Below are 12,928 nucleotides of genomic sequence, written 5' to 3'. Positions count from 1 at the left end.
TATTAGTCCCCCAGTCCCCCTCCACACCCCAGCTGCCCCTGGGAAATGTGGTTCTTCTCCTCATTGTGGGTGTAGTCGCTGGTGACCTCACCAGAGTGAGATCAGAATCAGCGCCGAGGTACACAGTCATCATTTTGTGTTGAAGACCCAGCCCAACTGGGAGGTGGCTGCTTGCCCAAGCTTGCTGTGAAGATGCTTCCAGCCAAAGAAGGAAGGAACCCTGAAAACAACAAATGTGCAGGAGGAAAAGGAATTCTTGTTAAAGCCCCCCTACATTGGCCAGGGGGCTGCGTTCTCGCATGAACAACAGAATCAAAGGACAATGAAAAACAAATAGGGAATAATAAAAAGAATAGAAAAATACTTGTGTAGGTGAGTTTGTGCGGGTAAACACCCCTTCTATGTAGACAACACCCTGTTGTTAATTGCTGACACCAAAACTACAACTGGAGTCTAAAGCTGCATTTATGAGATGCACAAATGCGATTTGGAAGAGATTCAAATGTTGGAAGTTCCCTCAGGTGCAGAAAGAAACAAGAAGAAATAAAAACCAGCCAGATATCAGCTGGGAAGTTAGGATTCCCTGGATGGCAGCTCATTACTGAAGGATTGGTAGCACCATCCGGATCCAAATGGTGATCACAGGCATCAAATTTCATATATAAAAGAAACAGATCAACTTCAATTGAAGGTTCTGTCCATCCCGCAAAGGCTGCAGCAATACATCAAGTCATTTTGCTAACGCGCTAACCAACAGTCTGGTCCGTTAACGGACATCCAGCAGACTTCCCTCTGTCAGGCATTTGTCTTTCGGCCTGTTTCAGAAGGCGTTAACTGATGTCAGGAGGGCATCAGCGCTCCGGCCGACCGACGCCTCATTTGTCTCATTGTGATTCTCCACCACTGACGGTGCTGCTGAGCTCGCTGAGAACTGTCAGCCAGATTAATGAACGACCTCGCCGGACGCAAACACAAAAGCCGTCTTTATTATCCAGCTCGGACTTTGTGGCACGATGCACTCCCTTCTGTTGGAAAGCATTAAAATTCACATCCAGTAGATGTTGTCTCAACTTCCTGCATCGATCCACCGACGGGGGAAACAGCAGGATGGTTGGGCAGCGCCGCCCGTGTCTTTTATTGGCTTTTATCTGTTTCACACAGGCTCAGCAGTGGTGCGCAGACGGTAGCTGTGGCACAATTCTCCAACTGGACGAATGGTCCAGTCTGACAGAAAGTGAGATCCCCCCCCCCGCCACAGATTCAGTAAAGAGGGAGGCTAAATATCCCATTACATCTGCGACACCGCCACTATAGGCTACCAGATCTCACGTTAGATCTTCAGAATCATCTGAGCGAAAAGGCCCGCGGACGTGCTAACACACAAGAAATTACATTTAGTGTCTGAAATCCCCCAACACCGCGTTAGCCAGGTACTTATTCAGCATGATCTCTGACTACTTTTCACGGCACGTTTCTGTTATTTTTACTCCAAACGTGCAAGCAGCCAGATGGATATTCCCTTCAACATAAAGACACAGGGGATGCAGACACAGCTGCGCTGAGTGTCGATGTGTGAAGAGAGACTCAAACCATCCAGAGACCGTCCTGGGTGGGATTAGGCAGTTTGAAAGGCAGGGAAAATTTAAGAAAAGCATCAAAAGCATCTGGAGCGGATGTATTTTTAACTCCATCCCAAACATTTTCTTTCTCTCTCTCTCTCTCCCTCTCTTCTTTCATCCCTCGCTCTGTGGTGGTGTATCTTAGCACCAGTGGAAAATAAAAAAACAGTTTGTTACCCTGCGGATGTTGTTTGTGCCTCTATCCCACAGGATTTCTGGCCCTATTGTACACACACACACACACACACACACACACACACACACACACACACACACACACACACACACACACACACAGGTACTGACGGATTCCGCTCATGGCAGGCCTCGCCACTCCGACATGGTACAGGGAATATGAAAGCGGAGAAAAAGGCGGAGAGACTGCAAACAGAACGTAAAAGGGTGGCGAGGAAAATCTATGGAGTGAAGAGACGGAGGGAGAAAATCTGATGTAAAGGAGGAGACGCGGAGAAGACGGAGATCAATTCCGAGCTGGCGGAGTCATGAGAGCGGAGAGAAAAATACGCCTAAAAATACTCACAAATACAATCGACAGCAGGCGAGAGCTGTACATAAGGGTGATGGGGGTGTGGGGGGGGTGTGTGTGTGTGTGTGGGGGGGGGGGGGTAATGCTGGGAAAATTATGTCGGGGAGGTGTGCACACGCTGACACGCCTGGGTGATAATGATCAAGCTTTACACCTGCTGAAAGCACGTCCGTCCACCGAGATACCCTCCATACGTACACAATATGTGGGGTTACCATAGCAACCAGATGAGTTGGCTGGGGACAAACACACAATGAGGCGGACAGTCAGATGAAGGATGTTACAGGTTGGCTTTTCCTGTTTGTCGTGTGGGCGTGTCCACGTTCTGGGCCGGAACCATCCAGGGTCACCACGATCCAGTTTGACCTGATCCAGTTAGCCCCTGATCCAATTTGACCCTGATCCAGATTAACCTGATCCAGTTTGACCCTGATCCAGTTTAACCTGATCCAGTTTGACCTGATCCAGTTTGACCTGATCCAATTTGACCCTGATCCCGTTTGACCCTGATCCAGTTTGACCCTGATCCAGTTTAACCTGATCCAGATTAACCTGATCCAATTTGACCCTGATCTAGTTTGACCTGATCCAGTTTGACCCTGATTCAATTTGACCCTGATCCAGTTTGACGCTGATTCAATTTGACCCTGATCCAGTTTGACCTGATCCAGTTTAACCCTGATCCAGTTTAACCCTGATCCAGTTTGACCTGATCCAGTTTGACCTGATCCAGTTTAACCCTGATCCAGTTTAACCCTGATCCAGTTTGACCTGATCCAGTTTAACCCTGATCCAGTTTAACCCTGATCCAGTATAACCTGATCCAGTTTGACCCTGATCCAGTTTAACCCTGATCCAGTTTGACCCTGATCCAGTTTGACCTGATCCAGTTTGACCCTGATCCAGTTTAACCCTGATCCAGTTTGACCTGATCCAGTTTGACCCTGATCCAGTTTGACCTGATCCAGTTTAACCCTGATCCAGTATAACCTGATCCAGTTTGACCCTGATCCAGTTTAACCCTGATCCAGTTTGACCCTGATCCAGTTTGACCTGATCCAGTTTGACCCTGATCCAATTTGACCCTGATCCAGTTTGACCCTGATTCAATTTGACCCTGATCCAGTTTAACCCTGATCCAGTATAACCTGATCCAGTTTGACCCTGATCCAGTTTGACCCTGATCCAGTTTAACCCTGATCCAGTATAACCTGATCCAGTTTAACCCTGATCCAGTATAACCTGATCCAGTTTGACCCTGATCCAGTTTGACCCTGATCCAGTTTTACCTGATCCAGTTTGACCCTGATCCAGTTTGACCCTGATTCAATTTGACCCTGATCCAGTTTAACCCTGATCCAGTATAACCTGATCCAGTTTGACCCTGATCCAGTTTGACCCTGATCCAGTTTGACCTGATCCAGTTTGACCTGATCCAGTTTAACCCTGATCCAGTATAACCTGATCCAGTTTGACCCTGATCCAGTTTGACCCTGATCCAGTTTGACCTGATCCAGTTTGACCCTGATCCAGTTCCACCACCTGTGGGAACAGGAGGACATCAACTGTCAGCTCTCAGTTTGATCTTTTATTCCAGGGGTGAGGTGAGCAGGTGTTTCCACGCACGTCTGTCATCACGGCGCTGCGAGCTGAATGGTGGATCTGGCGAACAGATCCGGCAGTGGGGATCAGGTACCGATCAGGTAGCCTGAGCCTCCTCAGAGGAGACGGACGGCTTTGACAAGAAAATCTGTAAAGTGAGAACAACAGAAGTGAGCAAAAAATGTTGTAAAGTCAGATCTTATCGCTGCCTCGGGTTAAAGGTATCTTTGATCTTTTCCTTTCCTTTGATGAAGATGGGGCGCTCAGTGCTGATGACATCGACTGCAACGGGAGAACAGCCCACGTCCAGCCCACCACGCCCCCCTGCTGTGGTCACAGCAGACTTGAGCAGCTTTCTGGGGGTTTGAGGAGGTAAAGCAGTAATTGTGTTTCTGAAGATGGCTTCATTTACCTCCTTCACCTCCTTCTTACATCATTTCTCAGGAGCACATAAACTCTTATGACAAATGACGCTAAAGTGTTCAAAGGTTTAGTCTCCCAAAATGGCAAAATAATTATTTCAAGTCTCAAAATGATAGAAAACGATGCTTCAAAGCTGTTAGCAATGCTATCATTTGTTGCTGTTGTGGAGGCTGTTATTAGCTTCACCCCACTGAGCAACAAGCCATCGGTCATATGTGTAAAACATGTTTGGTCGTGGTTCAAACACGTGTAACATTACAACATCACAGAATGTGATGGATAGCTGACCAGCTAATCAGCTGAAAGGAAAATCCCTCGTTCAGGGATTCCTGGAAAAGAGGAAGAAGACATTCTCTGTTATATTTCAGACATGATTGAATTACCTGCAGGAACATCCGAGAGAGAAGTGTGTTGAAACAGACGGGCAAAAGAAAAGTGAACACATCCGCATTTCAATAATCGTTCATCATGCTGACTGGACTATAATTGGATTCTCTCGTCGTCTTGCTTTCACACTCTTTTCTTTTTTCATCCTCACTAGTCACTAGTTCTCACCAGCCAATGAGGGCGACCTGGAGTAAAGGCCAGTTAGATCAGGTGTGTCCACACCGCACAAAGAGCAGAAAATCCCTGAATCTAATGTAGCCTTGCAACACCTGGAGTCGATTAAAATGTCGATTCAAACTCAAGTTTAGCCAAGCAGTTAAAATTTGACAGTTTGGAGAGAAGAAGCTTCAGGTTGTGTCTGTTATTCCCCTTTCTGCACGATTGTGAGATGATCCTCCTTCCTACCGCTGTTTTCCTCCATTCTTTCTCCCATCTTTTACACACTTTAACACATCAGGGGAAACGAGAGCATCGTCCTGATAATTATTGATGACAAACTGATTCAAAACCACAGGACGGAATCGGCCTTTTTGTCTTTTCACGTTGGCTAAAACAGCCAAATATTCCCGCAGATGCAGCTTAACAACAGGATCTACAATCCTCCATTTTGTCCTAAAGTGGCTGCTAACGGGTCTCGGCTGGACGGGGCTTTAATTCGGATCTTTCTTTTTCTCTGCTGGACCCTCCAAACACGTCCATTTGCTTCAGATCTGCTGAATTTGTCAAGCCAGCAAAGCTGCGTGTATCAGGCTGTGATTCAGTGGAGGGATGACAAGCGAACAAGCATCCGCCCACATGGGGGGGCTCAGACATCAAACCCCCCCTGCACTCTTCACACAGCCGCCGTGGACGCTCCCTCGGGCGCTCGCCACCGGCCGCAGCTTGGAACAGCCACGATCCTCTTCGGGAGGACGATTCCATCAGTGTTGCTGTGGCTGCCCGTTTGAGTTACTCAGCAGATTCAGTCTGAGATCTTTCATGTCCTCCCGATTTAAAAAACAAACAAAATGAAGAGTTTTAGCTGTAGAAGATTCGGTTGGTTGTTTTTCTTCTTTTTTTCAGTGTAAATTTGTAGCTTTGACCTTAAAATATAGCAGTTAAAATGCAGCGTTCACACATGCTGATGGTGAGAGAGTGTGAGTGTGTGTGTGTGTGTGTGTGTGTGTGTGGAGACTACACGGTTCACGTGTGTTTGCGAGCACGTGCACGTCCTGCCAGACCTGCACTAATAGTCTTAATGCTTCCTGAGGAGTTGCCCAGAGCTGCATTAGCCTCTGGATGCTCCATTGATTTGATGCAAAAAGCCTCCTCTCCTCCTCTCCTTCCTCCTCTTCCTCTTCCTCCTCCTCTCCTTCCTCCTCCTCCTCAGCGCAGACTTACTCCACTCATCCAGCCCCTTAAACCTCTATATGACCAGGCTTCCTGTCTCGGGCCCACGGGGTTATCACACCAATGCAATTAAGGTGCTTTAAAAGTGCATTTTCAGTAAGGAGGGGTGTGGGGGGAAGTGTGGGGGTGATGTGGGAGGGAGCGGCCTGGAGGGAGCGGAGTGGAGGGATCCCCCCTGACCATACCAGCCCCCCCCCGACGGATGGATGGACACACCCAGACTGAGAGGAAATGGGTAAAGCACATTACTCGAGGTCGGACATATAAGTGTAATATTAAAGGGGGGGGGGGTTAGAGCACAACCACTCTTAAAAGGAAAATGTTTGCAACTGTCTCCTCTGCAGCTGCCTGAGAAAGCTAAGCTAAAGCTAAGCTAGCAGCGAAACCTTTTAACTCCCGCAGAGATGTAGCTTAGCATCTAACAAAGCGATGCCTGGACCACCCTTCTGGTTCACACTGGTAGGAAGGCCCAGACGCCAGGACTGGTGCCTGAAAAGCCTCTTTTGACCCCTCCCCGAGGTTTAGGCAGGATTTATGTACAGGTGTGTCGTACAAACATCAGCGTGGTCACCATGGTTACAAAACATTTCTATGTGTGTGATGGGCAGATACGATGAAAGGGTCAAATCAGCATTGGCAGATTTTTAATGCGCTAACTCGCGGCTCTGCTAAAGCAGGAAGTGGGTTTCACTGCTGTCGTTGTAGCTGCTGGCGAGCTCTCGGTGGTTTTTAATTTGTCCGGCGCTTGGCCATGGCGTAAACGCCCGAGTCTTCAGGAAGCTTCCCGGACGATCGATGGAGCTGATCATGCTGATGATGTCTGACGTGCGGGTCGTGCAGCTGAGGCTCGGCGCAGCGCTGCTGACACCCGCCGCTCTTTCTCTGCCCAGATGATTCAGACACATTAGGGTTAATGGGCTAATTACTGCGGCTCTCTCCCCGCGCGTTACGCAATACCTGGGAACATGCAGACAATTAGGTTTCATCTTCCGACAGTGATGGAGAATCCTCCTCCCTGTTGCCTGAAGCGCTCCTCCCAATCCTCCCAGTCAAAACCAACCATACTGGTGAACACGGCATCTCCATCAGCATTGTTAGTGTCAACTATTAAGTTCAGTCTATTTATTACTTTGTTATTTATCACACTGCTGTTAGATTAATTTTCCATTACACCAATTCAACATAATCAGTATAAAAATATAGATGTGTAAAGAAATCTGCTCTAAATCTGCTCTTTATTCACACGGCATCTGTTACAGTCAGAATTACAGAAATGAACAAGATTAGGTTCCCTTTGATGTGTATCCCATCCCATTATTTAAATAAACCATCTAAAATGAGCGTTTATTGTGCAACAATGATTGCGGCCCCACAACGATGCCAAATCCGTCCAACTGATGACGTAAAATGAGCTTAAAGTAGCAAAGGTGAAGGTGTTGAAGGATGGGAAGGATGGAGAGAGGAGTAACAAGCAGAAGATGGAATACTTGTGCTCAGATCTGATGGTTCAGTATTAGCCTCAGATTCCGTAATTTCGGATTATGAACCGTTTTAATTCCATCACCGGAGATATCGGCATCTGAGGATTAGAACATGGACTGGGTTGACTTTTTTTTATCCCTTTTGGTAATGTTCCTGGAATTGCAGCTTCGGGGGTTTTAGTAATAGAGGTGAGGAGAAAAAGAGGGAAGGAGTGAAAGAGGAAGAAAGAGGGCTGATGTCTCCAGGCTCCTAAAGTAATCTGAAGGAGGTGAAGACAGACTATAATGATGTGAGCAAAGACACTGCGGTCAGGAAGAGATGGAGGAGAGGATGGTAAAAGACAAAAGGAGGATGAGGAGGAGGAGGAGGAAGAGGAGGAGGAGGAAGAGGAGGAGGAGGAGGAGGAGGAAGAGGAGGAGGAGGAGGAGGAATGGCTAACACACTGTTGGCTAATAAAGTGGCGATCCTCTTCTCCTCATCCAGCCTCTGGTCCTGGTCTGCTGCTCGCTGTAAAACTGCTCTTATTTCTGCAATCAATACCCCCATAATTCCACCAAAATAGCTGCCTCGGCCTCGGCCAAATGGCGGCAAATCACCGGCACGGCGGCGTCGGGGGGTGGGGGGGGGGCACGGCGGCCGCCTACTCAACCCCACCGCTTCAACGACCAGCCAAACATTCCATTTATCTTCATTCAGATCACTGAAAGCAAACTGTGAATAAGATTTCTGATGCAGTTGTGAGATGGTGGGGGGGCAGTTGGGAGGGGGCGGCGAGCGCGGCGCCGATGAGACGGTTTCTACCAGCTGGCTTAAGAAATGGTGTTTTGATTGCTTTGTTCGGGCTTTGTTTGAGGTGTAGGCACATCTCTGCAGACGCGGGAGCCGCTTGTGCAGGAACCCTCGGCGGAGCGCACGTGCCCGTTTTGAGTCCCACGATGCTTCGCTCAGGATGTGCACGCAGAGATAATGAGCGAAGACGTGCTGAAGGATCAGAGGTGCTGCGAGGCTGCGCGCTTATCTCAACACCAGAATGGCGTAAAAACATGGGAGTCAGCGGATTCCGAACACTGCTGGACTGTTGGGGGGGGGAGCTAGAAGTTAGCTGAGATCCAACAGATGAACCCAGAAGTCACCCAGTGTACAGTACTGACAGACGTCAGACCGTGGGGGTGTGGACCACAACACTCCCATTGTCCCCCTCCAACCCCCGTTTTATCTTGGTCCATGTCCCTCAGAGTCTTCAGCATCTTAATGGCTTCTAGATAATCAGGCGTCAAACCTGTTGTGTCACATGACCATGACCCGTAAGAAGGACATCAGTCATAATAAAAGTCTTTTTCTACAATAAACGAATAGAAAATCCACCCCCCCCCTCCCAAAAAAAGTCTTAATGCTTTTTGCTCAATCATCCTCACTCGAGGAGGTAAAGCTCAAGCTGCAGGTGAGGGGCAGAGCTGGCGGGCTAAGGATGCAACCCCGCTCTTCATTCTGAAAAGCATCTCTCAGCTTCCTGCCGGCACCATTAATGCCTTCCTCCACCCTTCCCTCCATTCATGGCAGCCTTTAAAGCCAATCTAGCCCGGCCATTTCAGCCCGCTGTCGAATATTCATGTATTCAGGCAGAGCAGCGCCGCGCCGCAGCCTCTTACACCTACACACGGCAGCGACAGCCGGTTACACAACAACAGGCGTCTCCCCGGAGGAGTCTGCCCGGGCCTGGGAGTCAGATCTGAAATAGCTCCCTGATGGGGAGGAAGGAGGCTTTTTGTTGCCGCTCACGATGAAGCCGTGAAGATGGAGACGAAGTGACTTCAAGCTGGAGAAGAGGAAGAGAAGGGGGGGGAGGCAGCCAAGGGGCTGTGGTTTAGGCTCCCAGCATCGCAATAGTGGTCTGAGATGAGATGTAATCCAGAAAGGGATTAATGGTGATTAAATACTTGTAGTATCGCTCTGTGCAGGGAGGGTAATGGAAGGGAGAGAGCTGTTGCTGTGCCTGTGTGGAGATCATGTCATTACATGTGTTTGAGAAGAGCGCTGTTTCATTGAGAGAACGCCGCTCTGCCTCTCCATGTTCCTCAGCATGTCCGTGTGTCAAGGCTCTGGAGGTGTGGGTGACATTTACCTCCCTCCGTGGAGTAAAAGCATGGCAAATATTCAATGTTCGTCCTCTATGTGTTCATGTTGAGGCTAAAGGAGGGAGAGTTTCTGCCCTTTCAGTATCTTTCATGGAACGTTTCAAAAACAGCGGGTGCACCCCAACAACTTGTGACTTTTTGCAGCTTTCAGATGAACCTCTTTAATCCTCTGCGTTCCTGAAAAGGCTCAGGTGGAGTAAACACCCATCGTTCCGTGTGAGTCTGTGAAAAGGCTACAACAGGGTAAATAAGCCTCCTCGTCCTATCTTGATTCTATTATAAAAAGTCGGTAGACGACATGTTTACCCTTCCGTATTCCTGCGTGTAAAGGTTAATGTAGAGTAAAGAGTGGTGAAGTAGATCACACAGGAAACTGGACAATAAAGTTGCCAGATTGTGCTCTTGTTATTGCCTTTCCAAACCGTGAACCATGAAATTACATCTCTATGCTGGGTGGTTTTACCCTGTCAGGGAACGCTGGGAAGCACACGGAAGCTTGCTGGTCAGCATTTAGCTTCCTCGCTGCTTTTCATCAGTCGGTGATCGATGGTTGCAGGTCCCCGACACGCGTCCTGTCTCCTCCTGTTTTTCAAATTAAAAGCACAGCAATAATCAAGAGTCAGAGCAGCTGTTACTGTTCCGGGCTCTTCTCCACCGTCTCAGCTCTATTAATAGATTTGTGCTATTTCAGAAACTGGATGAACGCAGAAATGGCAGCTTTTCCATGATGTCATGTGACTTTTAAAGGTGACACTAATGGACCCAATTCTTACAGCTGTTAAAGGAAGGGGGGGGGGGGGGGGGACTAAGGGAAGCAGCAATCACCACTCAACAGTGCAAACTTGAGCTTCTTTAAACCCCCAGCTGCTAATACTGCCCCCCACCACCACCACACACACAATGGCACAGTAATTGTGTGTGTGTGTGTGTGTGTGTGTGTGTGTGTCAGGGGACAGGCAGTGAGGAGAAAAAGAGGCTAACAGCATATTAACAATGTTAAGAGTGGGAAGAGAAGCTTACTGCCTATTTTACAGCAATTAGACAGCACAGTTGGTTTTATCCTGACACCCCCCCATCCCATCCCACCCGCCCCCCACCGCCCCTCTGTCTGCTTTCTGCATCTCTCTCTCTCGCTCTCTCCTTCTCTCTCTCATCACTTTCCAGAGATTTTCCTCTCAGCATCTCCAAACAAGGATGAGATGAATAAACAAAGGGAGGCTGCTGCTGTAAACACGGAGCTCAATAGGTGGCGCTACGTTTCCCACCATCACACACTCAAACCATGTGTCAGAATAATGATGAATCAGCTGTGTGAGTGTGTGTGTGTGTGTGTGTAAAACAGTGTGTAAAAAGACATTAGTAGAGAGCTGTATTAAGCAGGAAGTAGATTCAGGAAATGACGTCACACTGGTTCTTCCCTGCCGATCAGCTGTTCTAGGCTCATCTGCACTCCAACACGTTCATGTAGCTGCATGTAGCATGAACGGAGATGAAAATACTGCATTCTCGTGTGTGTGTGTGTGCGTGTGTGTGTGCGTGTGTGTGTGTGTGTGTGTTCCTGGCCCACAGACACGCTCCAGTGATTCAGCCTTTTCTGGTGTCCAGACCTGCACTGATCCAACGTTCCCGTCTGTCAGAACCTCGCTGAAGCCTCCCAGAGGCGTCTCGTGGGGGAGGGGAACACCTCCCCCCTACCCCCCCCCCCCCCCCCCCCCGCCCCTCCCCCGAGACGTCTCTTTACAGTAAAATTCAATCCGTGTGATGACTCTGCAGCACGTTCACGTCGCAGATCCGCTTCCCGACTGCGACCAGTGAGTCAGCTGTGGCACCTTTGCCGGCTGATGATGCACGCTCAGATTTACCGAGCTTTTCCAGGGCCGAGGGCCGCCGATCCGATCACTTCCTGGCGCTAATTCAGGCGGGAAATGGACCAATCAGAGACGAGGATGCAGACCTGAGCCGTTTATCTGCATTTGTCTATGATTTTTAAGTAAGAGGTGAAGTAATTGTGTGGTGTTGATGCTGGTGGCTGATGCTTCTGTTGTAGGAGATGAAGAAGATGGTGATGATGATGATGATCATCATCATGATTAAGATGATGATGATATCAGGATGAGTCATTGGTAATGATGTCTACATAAAGGCAGGATCGCCCGTCTCAACCAAAGAGAGAGAGTGAGGTGATCCAGGCTGACTCACCGTCTGTAAAGGAGACGACACGTGCACGCTCACTGAGGAAGGTTCCACCTGCACCGGTTGGGGGGGGGGTTAACCTTCTGAAACTCACACCTGTGCTATCCAAGGCTACCTACCATCGTCCCGATGCCTCCTCCTACTTTTTCCGGCCTTTCTCTTTCTTCCTCCGGCTCTTTTTCCTTTCCTCCATTTGCCGTCTCACTTCCCAATTCTCGGTGTTTCCTCTTCAGCTCAGAATCACTCTGGACACGATCAACCTAAAGGAAAAAACGGAAAAATTTGCTCAGGAATGCTTGAAAGTAGGAGGAAGAGGAGGAGGAGCTTAAGGGGAAACCTTGAGATGCGCGTTAAACATACATTTATGAATCTTCCGCTCCCTTTGGTCATCTCCGAAGCAGAACAAGTCGTCCCTTTTCGCCCACGTCCTCACAAGTGTGTGTTCTCCATCCAGAGGACATAATCTGATTGGATTCTGAACCCTGGTGGTAAATTTGCATACAAATAAGGAAAGAAGTGATTTATTTCCGAACCACGGAGCGACTGTTTGGATTCATACAGCTGTAATCTGCTGCAGAAGCAGCTCAGGCTTCAAACAGTCGCTGTTTTTACGAGGACGTCCGAATGTGCCTCTCTGGCACGAACGCAAACAGGCCGAAACAAAGCAGAGCCTGAAAAGAGGACGGTTTTTGTCCCTAAAGTTCAGACGCAAAACCACATTCAGCACAAGAAAATCGGTTTTCTTTTCTTTTTCTTTTTTTAAAAGAGCTTTTTAGACTCTCCAGTAAACAAAATACATCCCCAGTAACCAGTTAAACAACACACTTAACTTTATGTAAAAACCTCATTTTCAAATGTAACAAAGCGGCACAAACAGCGTGTCAGCCGATGGTCAACCATTAAAGCGTTAGTGGTTCCATCTCCATCCTGACGCTGTTTTCCTCTCTTCCATTAGCATCGTTGGCTTTGTTATTGTAACGACATAAACATAACACAGGCAGGCGGATGAGATTCCAGCCTCTTAATGGCCTTATGGATGCGATCTCCCAAATAATAATAATAAAACTTAATGTCAGCACGTGTATAATCTAATAGAGAAAATCCTATTCAAGACCAGGAAAAATTAGCTTCAGAGAGGATTCATACACGGA

The sequence above is a fragment of the Takifugu rubripes genome, chromosome 7 (assembly GCF_901000725.2).
Source record: "Takifugu rubripes chromosome 7, fTakRub1.2, whole genome shotgun sequence".
In the NCBI taxonomy this organism is placed as follows: Eukaryota; Metazoa; Chordata; class Actinopteri; order Tetraodontiformes; family Tetraodontidae; genus Takifugu; species Takifugu rubripes.
The sequence above is the reverse complement of the archived record's forward strand: the minus strand, read 5'-3'. Positions refer to the sequence as shown.